The following is a 15,355-nucleotide window of genomic DNA, read 5'->3' as shown; positions in this document are numbered from 1 at the left end:
TGAAGCCTTAAAGACCGGAAAATGAAAATGTTGGCATGTCGGATTTTTTTTTTTTGCTTTATGCTCTTTAGATCAATACCAGCTTTCAAAACAAGATTTATAATATCTGAAATTAGTTGCTCAAAGCAAGATGACTTCAGTGTTTCCCACTTTTTGTACACAAGCGATTTTTATAATTGATCGAGGGGTATGCTTATTTCATTTGTGCGGCAGGATTAATTATGCACTTGTCCCTCTGCAAAATTTGATGTTGCCAGTGTTGTTCAAGTTACTGCCTATGAAGCAACACAGTTTTACAAAAAAACAATGGTTGTGAGCCGCCTCATGCATTTATTTTTTCGTTTTGAAAATGTTTCAAGCTACAATAATTGCCATGTCACTTTGCATAAAAGAAGCTATAGATTTTTACAGGAATGGTTTTAGAGTGTGCTAAAGAAAGAAAGTGTAAAGAAAGATGGAACAGTGACATATGTGGCCTCTTTTATGCATGATGTTTGTGTGCCGCACATGAAGTGAAAAGATATCTCTGTTGGTTAACGGTTTTGCACTCAGTGGATTAGTCATGCAGTGCTGCATGACCGACCACTGACGGCCCAATACATCCTACAAAAAACTAAAAATGAGAAAACATGATGATGAAGTTGAAGGCCCATGATCTGCCAGGAAACAATGGGGTGGCTCTGAGAAGGACTTTTATATTGGCAGTAGTAAGGATGGCAGTCCTCTGCTTTGTGGCTCTTCACTTCGCAGTGACAACACTGGGTGTACCTATATTGCACTAACACCTACTGTAGTTTTGACCATGCTGTCAGTTATTCTGAGAGCTGCGGCGGTGAGCATCAGCCAGTGCTCTAAGTTTCAAGTGTTCATTTGTAAAAGATGTGTTCTAGATCCTGCTAAAGAGTCTTGTATTATCCAATTGAGTTTCCAGAATTTACACTTTCTCTAGAAGCTCTCATTCCATTTAGGATTCTTTCCATTCTTTCCAATTAGATTTTTCAGTTATAATTGAATTCCCATAATCAAATGTCTTCCAGTTTCCAGATGACCTCCCAGCTGGAATAATTAGTCCCAACTGCGTAGTTGGGATTTGATGTTGGGAAAGGTTGAGGGTCGCCGGAGAAGGGGTAGGCAGCGAACGCGATGGTTAGATGGCATCCTCGAGGCACTGCAGATGAAGTTATGTGATGTTAGGAAGATAGTGAGAGACCGGAAAGCGTGGCGTGACATGGTCCATAGGGTCACGAAGAGTCGGACACGACTGAACGACTGAACTGAACTGAACTGCATAGTTTTAACTCTCTGTAAAGAAGCAATTTATTTTTATTATGGGCTGCTAAGTTATGGTCATCTTACGGGTTAGAATTGATATTCCTAATGAACATTCAAACTGAATTTACAATTGTTATGCATGCATGGTGAAACTGGAATTCAAACTACATTTCAATGATGCATTGTGTGTGCTGGCTAAGATGTTAAAGGAAGCTGGTGCATTTCGCTCCCTAGTAAAAATACAAACAAACATATTAGATTTCAATAGGCTTTGCAGTTAAAAATTTTGCAACTAATTTCAAAGTCCAATCTGGAGTCAATGATTTCAATTCGAGCATATTAGATAGTCTCGAGAGCTAAATAAATGTTTCAGAGAGCAACTCATTCACTTAGGTCCTGGACCCATTTACAAAGGAGCAGCAGACGCTAGCTGCAGAGTAGGATAAAAAATTTACACATTATTTAAAAAAAAGTGCAAGAATTAGAGACCCTATGTCTAGAAGATCTATTAATGCGAAAGTATTACTTCGCTATGTTTATTTATTTATTTATTGTAAGTACCTACAGCGCCCATGAGGCATTATTGTAGGGGGGATACAACTACATACAATAACACATGCAAAGAAGATATAAGGAAACTTGTTAGCAAGGTAACACAACACACTGATAGAACAGTAAATGAATTCTCAAGTAGTATAAGTGATAACATAAAATACATTAACACAGCGCTGGCAAACGCACAGATTTCACAGATTTCTGTCCGCAGACCGCGTCCGCACACCGCATCCGCAGAACATGTCTGCAAAATCATGTCCGCAGCAGTTGTGAGTAATTGAGAAGTGGTGGAGGTTAATGAGTGGTGTCAATCGATGGAGGGTGATGTAATGTTGCAGCAGCATTCGTTCTTTTGCATTGCTCCAATGCAGAATCTGCAGTGCTCTTTAATTTTGCAACATTTCTGATTTTACAACCCTAAAAAGTGTATTCATAGCTGTTTTCACAATTTCAGGAATACCTGTTTAAGTTCATTCAGTGAGACCATTAGATTGTGTTTTATTGATTGCAGGTTGCACCAAGTGTGAAAGTGCGGGAGAAACCAGAGGTTGGAGTTTTGAGTTAAAAACGGAGTGGCTCTAAATTGCAGCAGTGCCATCGAGTAAGGAAAGCTTATACTGTGCTGCCAAGAAAAATAGGAAACATGCAACAAGTGGCATTCATAGTTAAAAATAATTATACTGTATTCTGCACGGAGGTATCATGTCGTAAACCGGCAGTCAATATCGGTTATGTAAGAAACACACATTTAATTTACTGAGAATTATCATTTTATTGATATTTGCTCTTGTGGTGCTTGCCCACATAAAACTGCAATACCTTATCTGTGAGGACTTGCATAATTAAAGGCAAGGACAGTACCACATCAAGGTAAAGCTCACTCATTGAAGAAATTTTTTTTTATTTGCAGTGTTGTTTATATGAATTTCCTATCTCAAATGAAAAAAATTCACACTAAGACGTATGCGAGTTTCTACAAGGTCAATATTTTTATTATAGATCGGTTGCCATCTCTTACATCATTTTCTTATTTCAGACTGAAAACAAAATAGGTTTTCTGTGTTTATTTCTTCATGAAATTGGACCAGGCAAACGATTTTTCAAGTAAATAATTTCAATGTAAAAGTCGCAGCATACATGATGAGCTGAACACTGTTGTCAATATGAATTATGTCATTTATGTACAAATTCAGCAAAAGTGTGCCTAATACTCTTCATTGAGGTACTAAACAATATATATAAAGGATGGTTTGTTTTTGTTACTGTTCATCTGATTCATTGAATGGGACTTGATTCAATTATTTCCAATACCTTTGCGAGTGCTGGTAATTAAAAAAAAATATCTCTACGAACGTGTGCTCCATGCTCTAGCAGATTTCATAGAGTTCCCAGATAGAAAATTGAGCTTTTATATTAGCATTGCATGACATGTTAATTGGATGTGAAGCATGTTTGATGTTCACAAATGCATGCCATTTCCATAATTTCGACTCCCTTAATTGTACGAAATGTTGGCACAGAGCTAAACTGTTGCCATTGAATTGGACTCCAAATTGTTGACTGGGGGCCAATATCCAAGTTGGAAATGGCCATTTCCGATTTTGATTTGGCCTCAACTGTTTTGTCAAACTTGGAACAAAGCCATACTGCCGCGGTGCAATCCATCGCTACGTATGTGGTTCGGCTAGAGCAGCTCTTTAGACACAGTGACAGACACAGAGACCAATGACAATTTTTATTTAAGAAACAGCCAACAAAAGTGCACTGAAAACATGGCAACCGCTAACCCCATACATGGTTACTATACAAAGGCACACTGCACTTGAACATTGTCTAGGACGCCTAGCGCGTAGAATGCTTTCGTAAAAAAAAAAAAAAAAAAAAAAAAAAAAAAAAAAAAAACACGGCGTTGTACATGGCATCGAATCCAGGTGCGTACACTTCTGCCTTTTCCCGTGCTCTCGAGTTAAGTGATCATTGGATGGCGACTATAACCTTCGAAATGTGATGTATCTATAAAAAAAAAATACACAGCGGCACAAAGCCGCGGTGTATATTGTAGCCTATCGCGAGGCCCATAGTTTGTCGTCACTGCAGCACTGGAGAGAACGACGCTGGCCACGTGCTAGCTGCAGCAGCTGTGGAATGCACGAGGTGAGAATTAAGCAGTACAGTACTTTATGAAGCAATATTCAATACGATTATGCAGTTGTTATATAAAATGTCGATACTTCCATTAACATCGCTGAACAAAGCCGCACCACACTGAGAATACTCTAGCTGTTAAGCCTGTTGTATGGGCTTAGCGTTCGTCGCGGCAGCAGAGTGACGCTTGCCACGTGTTCTGCAGCTGCTGCACGAAGACTCGGAAGAATGCGTGATGGAAGCAGGTAATAAGCACTGTAGCACTTTATTAAATCAAAATTGACACGATTATGCATGCGTGTATTTACGTATAGCCTGGTAAAGAGGCCTAGCGCGCAAGTTATTTTGGTGGCCGCGGCGATGGATACGAAGCCACGTGCAACGTAGAAAGGCAAGAGGAGTACGGGATGTGCAGGTCTGCGGTCTGCCAGGAAACATTGGGGCGGCCCTGAAAAGGGCCGTTTGGATGCGCAGCGACGTGACGGCGTAGCGAACACAACGCCCCGCACTCGTCCGTGGCCCTTTGCCGTGCACCGTCAAGAGTGGTGCACTATGTCGTACACAGTGCGTGGTTATATGCTGCCCTGGATGCTGTAGCGATGCTTCTACTGTAGACATTTACGAGGGTCGCCGCGATGATCTTGGAGAGCTGATCGATGCCGCGATCCCTGACATGGGCTGCTGCGTACAAAGAAAATCCTCGGCCTCTTCGCAGCATACAGGAAACGGTGCTGTAAAAGAGTAGAAAAAAGTTGCATTATGAACATAGCGATTTGATGAATGCGCAACGTATTACAAAACTTTCGACAAAGAAATCTGCGTTCTTGTACCTCAATCAGGGTTGAGAATGCGCACGGCAGACGTGCGCCTCAGCATAGCAGTCAGGCAGCGGTTAGTTGCCGACGGCGGATGTTTTCGTGGAGGTCTCCATAACCGTGGCCGATATTTTTTTTTTTTTGAACACGAGGAGCGTCTATGCCACGAGCTGCTGCTGCACGAGGTCCTGGAAGCACGTGGGGAGAGACAAGCGACACAGCAGAAAGATTTTGGAGGTTTGAGCGGACGCTGTGCGGACGTGTTCCGCATGAGCTCCCGCCTTGAGACCGATTTTCGGCGGAACGCGCTGTGCCTTGGACTTGCTTTTTGTGGGATCGTCTGCAGGCAGTTGCCCTGTACTTGTGGACACCATATTTTGGCAAGTGTTCCCCCCTTTTAGGGGTTTTTTTCACGATTAGTACTCGACCACGGTGCGGCAAATCAGGCCTAATCATTAGGCCGAGCCGACGCCTGCGGCACCGGGCTCCGGGGCTGTGACTTGTGGTTGTGGGCCTTTGCGAGGCTGAAGACAATGGAGTACTCCGTTGAGGGAGAATCTATAACGCCCGAAGAGTTCGAGGCGGGAGAATGGACCTGGGTTTTGAAGGCGCAAGATCGCTTCAAGAAGTCTGTGTACGGGGATCACTCCGAGAGTAGGCCTACCGAGAAACAGGCGGGCAGCGACGGGCGCCAGGCGCACGGAGCAGCCCAAGTCAAGCGAGGGAAAGCGCCGGTGTGGAAGAAACGGGGACCGTTTCTGAAGATGCCAGCCAAGGATTTCAAGGTTGTGTGCCGGCCCAAGAATTGGGACTTGAGTATAGTGACGCCGAGGGAGCTCGGATGGGCCTTGAGAGCGGCAGCGGAGCTGACGAACGCGACTGCAGTGGAAGAAGACCTGGTGCGGGTCAATGAGACAAACAACACGATGACGGTGAGCACGCCGTGTATGAATCGTAGTGGGGCATATGCGAATGTAAAGACGCTCAAGCTGGGCGGTCGTGACCTTGAGGTTTCGGCGTACGTGGCGGCGCCGGAGAACTCTGTGCGCGGAGTAATTTACAATGCGTACAACGGATGCCCATTGGCGGAAGTTCGCGCAGGATTCTTGAAGAAGAACGAAGACATGGAAATTTTGGATGCCAGACCTTTGGGCAAGTCAAAGGCGATTCAGATCACTTTCGGCGGGAAGCGCGTTCCCCGGCAAGTTATTTATTGGAACTGTCTGTACGCTGTGATCCCGTATAGAGAGTTAGTCGAGACCTGCTATAACTGCAGACGAGTGGGACATCAGGCGGACGTTTGCTATCGTCCGAAGACTAATCTGTGTCGCCGTTGCGGGAAGGAACATCCTGCACCACCGGACGGAGAGTCGCTGACCTGCACGCCGGACTGCATCGTATGCCATGGGGCGCACAGCACGGGAAGCCGCAACTGCAAGTTTCGTCTAGCCCGTCAGCAGCCGACGGGTCTGCAGCACAGCAACGAGGGCAAGAGCCAAACTGGCAAGGAAGAGCGGCGTTCGCAGCACAGCAACGAGGACAAGAGCCAAACTGGCAAGGAAGAGCGGCGTTCGAGGCCCAGGAAGCGGTCATCTAGTGGTGCGAGAGGCGATAGCAAGAGAAGGGACCGGTCAACTTCCTTCCCGTCACTGCCCGGACCCGAGCCTGGCAAAGGAGGAGGGCAAGGTTCCGGTCATGGAAGAAGTCCAAGTGCCACAAGGAAAAAGGTGAGCTGGCCAAACGCGGGCTCCCAAAATGAGACTGCTCGAGAGAAGGAGCTACAAAGGCAGGTGTTGCAGCAAGCCGAAACTATCAAAAAGATGGAAGCTAGGATGGCAGAGATGGAACGCGCGCTTAAAACCGGCAGAGTAGAAAGGGTACAGACGCCGCTGGCCCAGGCCCCACAGAATGCGGCGCAGGCGAACGCTTCTAGCGTGGACGATAACTGTACAGCTATGGAAGTGGAGAATCGGGGGACGGTCAAAAGGCCGCCGCCAGCATATGAGGGAGCTCATGCAAAGAGAATAGCAGAAACTTCGGCGGCGGACACGCCGCAGCCAGTAGTTAAAGTCACTAGCCTTAGGAGGGACATGCTTAACCTTGCGGAGAGAGTAGGAAAACTGGAAGACAGGATAGGTTGGAAGGTCGGGTCGACAAGATCGAAGCCAGACTAGGCAAGATTGAGGAGCGTCTTGATGCCTTCACCAATGACTTAAAGGGTTTCCAGACCCAAGTAATGGGTATGTTTAAACACCTAAATGCTATGCTAGAGGCTAGATTGCCTCCCGTAGTCGGCCAGGAGCCGATGTTAGTGAACCTAGTGCCTCACCATGGCCCCTCGCCAGCAAATTGAGGTTTGGCAGTGGAACTGCAGGGGCTTCCGTCGCAAGCGGGGGAACCTGCAGTTGCACATACAAAATCTAGATAGTAAGCCGGACATTATAGCTTTGCAGGAGGCTAGCGGCTCGGTTAAATTACCGGGATTTAAGACATTTACACCACCAGAGATTGATCGAGGGGGCGTATCGAGCGTCTTTACGGCCATGCTAGTCCATCGTAACACCACAGTGATTCAGCATACCATAGATAGCAGCAGGGAGGACTACGTCCTACTGGAGATTTTACCCAAAAGAAAAGGCGATAAGAGTCTCTTTGCTCTTAATGTATACTCTTCTCCAAAAGATAAGGGGGTGGGCTTGCCAGACCTCCTGATAAAGACGCAACGGCTAGCGGCTAGGTCTCAACTCATCGTGGTGGGGGATTTCAATGCGCCTCATCCGGAGTGGGGCTACATCCGAGCCAGCCCGAAGGGAAATAAACTTTGGCAGGTTGCCCAGGACCTGCGATGGACGATCTTGAACAACCCGCTAGATCATACAAGGATAGGCAACAGCGTGAGCATAGACACCTCTCCAGATCTCACATTTGTGAATGGTATCAGGGATGCAAAGTGGGTAAACACGGGACAGCCACTGGGAAGTGATCACTATATCCTTTCCACGATATTTAGTGCTGCTAAGCACAAAGACAAGGTGAAAGGAACTCGAGTGCCGGTCTGGGACCGATTTCGGGAAGTCAGGAATGACACAGTGACCGGGGAAATTGAGGACTTAGGAGCCTGGGTTGAGACACTCAAGCAGGCCGTGAAGAGTACCACAAAAGAGGTTCCAGCGGAGGAGGAGGGCTCTACGGCTGACTCCAGATTGTTACACATGTGGGAAGCACATGCGAGTCTCCTTCGGAGGTGGAGGAAACAAAGGCATAATGGTGTGCTCCGTAGAAAGATGGCCATGTTAGAACGAGAAATCGAAACGTACACATTGGAGTTGCAGTGCAAAAAGTGGGGGCAGATTTGTGACCGGATGAATGGGCAATTCGGATGCAAAAAAACATGGCAGTTGTTGAGGCACCTTTTAGACCCGACGGCAACCAAATCTGCGCAGAAGGGGCAAATGGCTAGGTTAGTGCATCGGTATCAAGGCACGACTGGGGAGTTTATACATGAACTCCGAAGACGTTACATAAACGCAGAGGCGGGCGGTTGCTTGCCGGATTACTCGGGAGAGGAAAACCTTGAATTAGATGCAGACTTTACGGTGGCGGAGGTGGAGTTTGCAATGGGTCAGCTTCGCACCGCGTCAGCAGCGGGTCCGGACGGGGTTACTAATAAGATGCTGAGGAACCTGGATTTCAAGTCAGTAGGGGCACTCACGAATTTGATGAATAAATTTTGGGTGGCCGGGGAGATTCCGCCAGAGTGGAAGCATGCTAGGATTACATTTATTCCTAAAGCAGGGAAGAAGCTCTGCATTGAGAATCTGCGTCCCATCTCGCTAACGTCGTGTTTAGCCAAATTGATGGAGCATGTGGTCCTGAACAGGCTTCAGGGTTATGTAGAGGACAAGGAGTTGATACCTGAAACAATGATTGGTTTCAGGGCTAATTTATCAACGCAAGACGTCATGATACAGCTCAAAAAAGACGTGGTTGATCCTGGGTACGGCACGGGCACCAAGGCTATATTGGGGCTCGACCTAACTAAGGCCTTTGACAATGTTACCCATGAGGCAGTATTGAGGAACCTATCGGACATAAAACCGGGGGGTAGAACCTTCCGGTACATCAGATCGTTTCTGGAGGGTAGGACTGCGGAGATTATAGTCGGAGAAATAAAATCGGATCCCTTCCCATTGGGGGGCAGGGGGACACCGCAAGGGTCGGTATTATCGCCGTTCCTATTTAATCTCGCCTTGATCAAGATACCACCCAGGCTGCAAGGGATATCGGGACTTAAACATACACTTTATGCGGATGACATTACTCTTTGGGTAACAAGAGGCAGTGACGCACATTTGGAAGAAACTCTACAGCACGCGGTGGATATTGTTGAGGAGCTAGCAGGGGAAGCAGGACTCTCGTGCTCTCAGCCCAAGTCCGAGCTTTTTGTGCTGAGGGACAAACCAAGAGGGATATATGCGAGGCACTATGTGCCGCCACCGCCTTTAGAGGTCAAAGTGGGGGGCGTACCGGTCGCTGAGGTCCAAACGATCAGGATCCTGGGTATGTATTTGCAGACTAACAGGAAGAATAGCGAGTCCTTGAAAAGGCTCAAAAATACGGTCAATGCTACCGTAAGGCTAATCAGGAGAATCGCCAATCGTAAGAGAGGTGTTAAGGAAAAGGACTTGTGTAAGCTGGTGCAGGCGTTTGTGCTCAGTAGAATAGTGTATGCGACGCCTTATTTGAAGTTGGACGCGACGGAAAAAGGCAAGGTGGAGGCTATGATTAGGCAGGCTTATAAAGCGGTCCTTGGGTTGCCTCACAATGCCTCTACCGAAAGGCTGCTGGGATTAGGGGTGCACAACACCCTAGAAGAACTACGGGAGGCGCACTTGATGATGCAGCTTGGTAGGCTTTCAAAAACAAAAGCAGGAAGGGACATATTGGAAAGGATCGGCATTGGAGTTGACGCTCCACCTGGTGACACTAAAATTCAGATTAGGCGGGAAATGCACAACGGCTTGTACATAAAACCTTTGCCCAAGAACATGCATCCAATGCATCACGAGGACCGCAGGAAGGCAAGAGCCAAGCTTTACATGTTAAGTACGGGAAGTACAACGGGGCAGTCTATGTAGATTTCGTCGAGTATAAGGACAAGGACGCATTTGCAATTGCGGTGGTGGACGGGCGGGGACGCTTGATCGCCTCCGGATCAGTCAAAACCCGCTCCCCAGAATCTGCAGAGGAAGCGGCGATAGCACTAGCTATTACTAGTAGTAATGCTGACTTGATCTTCAGCGATTCCAAAACAGCCATCCGAAATTTGGCGAGGGGCAGAATATCTGTCACAGCGGCGCGATTGCTGAATCGGGCTACGGGGCGAGGGACTACGGAGGCGGAAATTGTATGGGTACCAGCACACTCTGGGAATCCTGGGAACGAGACGGCTCACATTAATGCTCGAGGTTTCGTCAGCCAAGTAGGTGAGCCGGACGTTCCGGGAAGGTCCACGAGAGATGGGCTGGTATCCTTTCATGACATTACTAATCATTTCAAACTTGAGCGGAGGATTTACCCACCCCCGGACAAGCAATTGGTGAAGGCGCAGGAATGCGTCTGGCGACGATTGCAAACTAGATGTTTCTTCAACCCATACGTGTTGAGCAAAATCTACCCGGACATTCAGCCGGAGTGCAAATGGTATCAGGAATTGGCAACCTATGACCACATATTATGGAGCTGTAGCATAGCACCGCCACCGGCGGATATTATGCGTGATCCTTCCCTCGAGCAGTGGGAGGCCGTGTTGGCCAGCTCAGACCCGGTCGTCCAGACCAGGGCCGTGGAGTGGGCCACCCAGGTCGCCGTCAGCCATGGGTTGATGGCCATCTAACACGGATTCATCCGTACATGCTCTCTGACGAAAATAAAGTTTTTCCATCCATCCATCACTTATAAATAAGCAAAATGCGAGACAATTTTGCGCAATTTATACTTACCTTGACGGTGCTTGCGATCTCCCGCGGCTCGTCGCCGTTATCAACGTCATTCCGCCCAACGTAAAGCACGGATCGGCGTGCCGAAAGCGCATTCACGTAAACGCGCAGGCCCGCCATCGTCGAGCGCCTCGGTGACCGAACGCGCCGGTGACATGCAGCAGCGAGATTCACGAACCGAATGCCGGAATCGCGCGCGTTGCCAGAGCGGGGGGCACCTAGCGATTCCCTAGAGCGTCTAGGGACGAAAAAAAACAAGCAAACCCAGTTTTTGGCTACGTCACGTCCGGTTAAGCATCGAGCCCGACGCAAAAAACGTCACGCCAGGCCGCGGCGTGTCCACCAATCTGCGTTTCCAGCCGAGCTACCCCTAAACGCTTCTATAAAAAGCAGCTTCGTTTCTACATCGGCTCAGGGGCATGCGCGTAAAACTTCGCTCACGAAAAAAAAAAATCGTATCAGTGGTTATGCCAACAACTCGGCTGCGAATTCAATATTACGACTAAACTGAAATCAAAGACTAAAGAGCGGCATCGCATGTACAAGGCACCTGACAATGAGCATGCAGCGAATGCATTTCGAAGCGCACGGGCGCACGCGTCGTCTGCTCCGTCGGCAGTGGCACTCCGCTTCACCGCAGCGCCACCGCAGCGATCATTCAGCGGCCGCCTCCGTCGCAGCCGGCGGACGAGATACTAGCAATATTTCTAGGGACCCTAGCAGGACGACAGCCGGCAATGGCGGCACTACAGTGCCTAGAATATACTGGCATTATAGCGGCACAGAAACACGTGGTACGAAACCACGGCAGAAACATGCATGCAGAAATGAATTGGCCGTAATAAGTTAACACTTTATTTTTACTGAATATTGTTAGTTTCTTCAAATAGGTACCCTTTCTTGTGAGGATATTCAAGCGAAACCTACCACCTCCCCCCCCCCCTCCCACACACACACACACTGCGATGGAATACGCAACTTTCAACCAAACAGTACGGCCGGCGGGGCCTGGCGGGGATTTCAAACAGCAAAAAAACTATTTTTGTAAAGACCCACAGTGCAAGGTAATCCGGCTCTTTCGTTCCGGAAAGGCCAGCTGCTTATGTGCACAAACCGTCCAGAAAGATTCTGAGACTTTAATTTTCTAGCCGCATGTACCCTTTTGATGAATGAGTGCAATGTGTTAACTTTGAAGGACATTTTTTTATTGCTTGCTACAATTTTCAATTATGCATATCTGCTTACGCCCATTTCCTTGATTAAATGTCGTTTTTTTTTGTCACTGTATTAAACTATGACTATCTACGTGTGCGTCATTGGCGAGACTACGTATACATCTGCTGTCTTTCAACCTACTGATTTGTTTTAAACGAAGCTAGAACAGCCCACTTCACTAGACAACTGAAATTTTAACTGTATGCATAAATTTTTGATCCTTACTCTGAATCTGAGACGTGCTATGAATTTTCGTCAGTGCCTCTTTTGCTCTAAACGAAAACGGCAGCGGTTGACAGAATATCCACCGAACAGTTTGCCATGCACAAGCGTCAGGTCGCGTTATACCAGCTTACAGCTTTCAAAGGCACACTGCATAAAATGGTACATATAGTTTTGTGAAAAATTTAGGGGCAAAAAGTGTTGATGTAAGTGTACCCGAAACTTCATTCGACCGTGCGCGACAGCACTGACGAAGGCGCGCGCGCTCTCGCGCGCACGTGCATTATTGACTATTTTATTGCTCATACACGATAAATCAGACGCTGATTACGGCTTCTTCCTATAAGCCATAAGGAGTGAAATATCAGAACCTGTCGGTTGCAACCGATGCGGGCGGAGCAAAGAGCGAGCGCGCGTTTCCCTTGCGCGTGAACGGCTGTAGCGGAGGAGCAGCAGTGGGGCGGTGGCGACCCCACCGAGGCGCGGCGGGCGGTGGAAACAGACCCCATTGGAGAGGCCGTAAGAGAAGAGAGAAACGCGCTCTCCCTCGAGACCGGCCGTGAATACGGCACGGCCGGTCTCGAGGGAGAGCGCGTTTCTCTCTTCTCTTACGGCCTCTCCAATGGGGTCTGTTTCCACCGCCCGCCGCGCCTCGGTGGGGTCGCCACTATTTCCCTTGATAATTTGAAAGTAGCGACACTCTCCTCCGCGCCGCGCTTTCCTCCTCGATTCTCCTCGCGCGGCGGCGGCGAGCGCTGTGCACGACACGCTTTTTATCCTTGACGCCCGCCGGCCGGCCGCAGCAGTGAGTGAAGCGCGAGCTTTTGGGCCAGGTCTGCGCTTCAGGAGTGCACAAAATTTGTGAAAAATTGCGAGAAAAGCATTGAGAATGCCGAAAGTAAAGTTCATGAATTGATTGGTTTCTTCTTAGAACTGTTTGAATGGGGAATACTGATAAACAAAGCTTTCAGGCGAGTTCTGTGCTACAGACACTTTTTAAGTCTCGTGATAAGGTTTTACTTTGTGCAGTTAATCTAGTACTGCCTCTGACTTTGTGTTTTTTTTAGAGCGTGAAATCTGTCACCGCGGTAAAACTTCGGAAAACGATCCAGGCTGGTGCTTTGAACTTCAAGATCAGAGAAGGTCAAAGCAGGACAGTCTGTTTCGCTATACTGTCAAGCTATCTCTCTAAGCATAGTATATGTCACGTGATCAACCACGAGATTCGATTATTGGTTAATTGTACATGTATTTCAATCAATTACTGAGCCAAATTATATAATATTTAGTGAATTGCAATTAAAATCTAAATTTTAGCTGCAACATTGAACCGTATACCGTTGGAAAACTTAGGCCAAGTGTAATGGCACTGTGCTAGTTAACGATCCGCCATTATCTACGTTAATTAGTTAATTTTCTATAAAACCAAATTTTGAGCTGTTCCTTGCTGCTTCGAGGCAAGGAACAGGTTTGCCACGGCAGTCTTGATATGATGCTGATGGAGGAGTGAAATAATTTTATGAGTACGCGGCTCCTCCCTGACTTCGCGTGTGGTTAAAAGGCAGCAGGGTACACTGGGAGAAGTGGTGGGCCCTATTGCCGACATACTGAAGTTCTGGGGCAAGCATGCTGTGGTCTCATGCGCTATGTAAAAGAGCTTGATATCATTGAACGCAACAATCAAATAAAAAATTACAAGGTGCACATAGGTCTTCAACGTGCGGAAATGAGAAAGCATATAACTGCCAATTCATTAACTATCGCTATTATATCTATCACTATATCTACTAATGCCAGAGACCTATCCTAACTGTCACTATCCGCAACGAACACTATCACCTTACAAACCGGGCCTATTACTATCATTTACTATTATCCGTAACAGTCACTATCATTACCTATCACTATTCATAACCATCACTATTTAATCTGATGCCGCCCCATGACCCATTGATATACTTCAATTTTCATTGACTTACGTTGTCAGTCATATCTCTATTATCTCATAATACCTGACGAGACAACTATACATTGAATTTTAATTCTTATACTTTCTTGTTTTCTCATAAATGGAGGTGGGAAAAGAGCAAGCCACAGAAATAACTGACTACTATCAGAGCGAGGTTCATGTCTCTGTCGAAGAGGCTTCCTTTACTTCAGGACAGGTCGGTGAGAGAAAATTGATGGAACTGCGTTTGGCCTGTTTTTTTTCGAGTTCGTGTAATATTGGCGGCTCAAACTGGTCTTCAGTGAAATGTAGCTAGAACATAGAGCGATGAGTTAATCACTCAGGCTAGGTGAAAAAAAAATCTTCTTGCATACAATTGAAATGAGTAATATGTTACAGTGTTAAGAATTGTTGCTCGCAAAATGTTCCCCTATTTTTACGTCATAACTATAATCATTATTGATTGTTTAAGTTTCGTAAATACAGAAAATTGATGCAATGATTCCGGCTGATTTGACATCGATGGGATAACTTTTCTCGCAATAAATGAATACGCGAAATCGCGGTTTTAGAGCTCCAGCTTTCAAAGCGAAAGTAACCTGCCAAAGCCTAGTAGTCATGGTCAAAGTGAAGCGTGTGTGATCATATGAACACCTCCTGCACATTGGCCGTATACCTGATAAAACGAACGCATATTTTTTAACCCACGCGTGCGTCGAAGCATGGCAACACATTCAAGAATTGAAAAAAATTGCCGTACGACCTAACTAGTGCAGATTACCAGCAATACCTCGGGTTTACTTGCCAAAGGAGTTTTTCAGGGCCAGCATTAATTGCTCTCGAGTAACCGACGCACACTACAAGTACAAGCTGGAAAGGCCAGCTCCTCTACAAGCCCGAATTTTGATTTTTAGTGAAGGAGGCCAGGGATCCTAGCATAATCGCGACAAAAGCAATCGAGAGACTGTAATTTTGCAGTTATCTCTGACAGCAAAAAGCAGATTATAGCGCCCTGTTTCTGACTGTACAGAAGTCGAAACGTGTTAAATGATGGAGCCTTGGAGCCTCGCAGAATATTCAGCATGCTGCAGACTACAACGTTATTTTTATACAATGAACATGCTGCCGCCGCAAAAATATTGAGGAGCAAGCAGGACAAACGCAGCGTCAGGTGACGCGTTATT

The sequence above is a fragment of the Amblyomma maculatum genome, chromosome 2, assembly GCF_055883805.1.
Source record: "Amblyomma maculatum isolate TAMU_Amacu chromosome 2, ASM5588380v1, whole genome shotgun sequence".
Classification (NCBI taxonomy): domain Eukaryota; kingdom Metazoa; phylum Arthropoda; class Arachnida; order Ixodida; family Ixodidae; genus Amblyomma; species Amblyomma maculatum.
The sequence above is the reverse complement of the archived record's forward strand: the minus strand, read 5'-3'. Positions refer to the sequence as shown.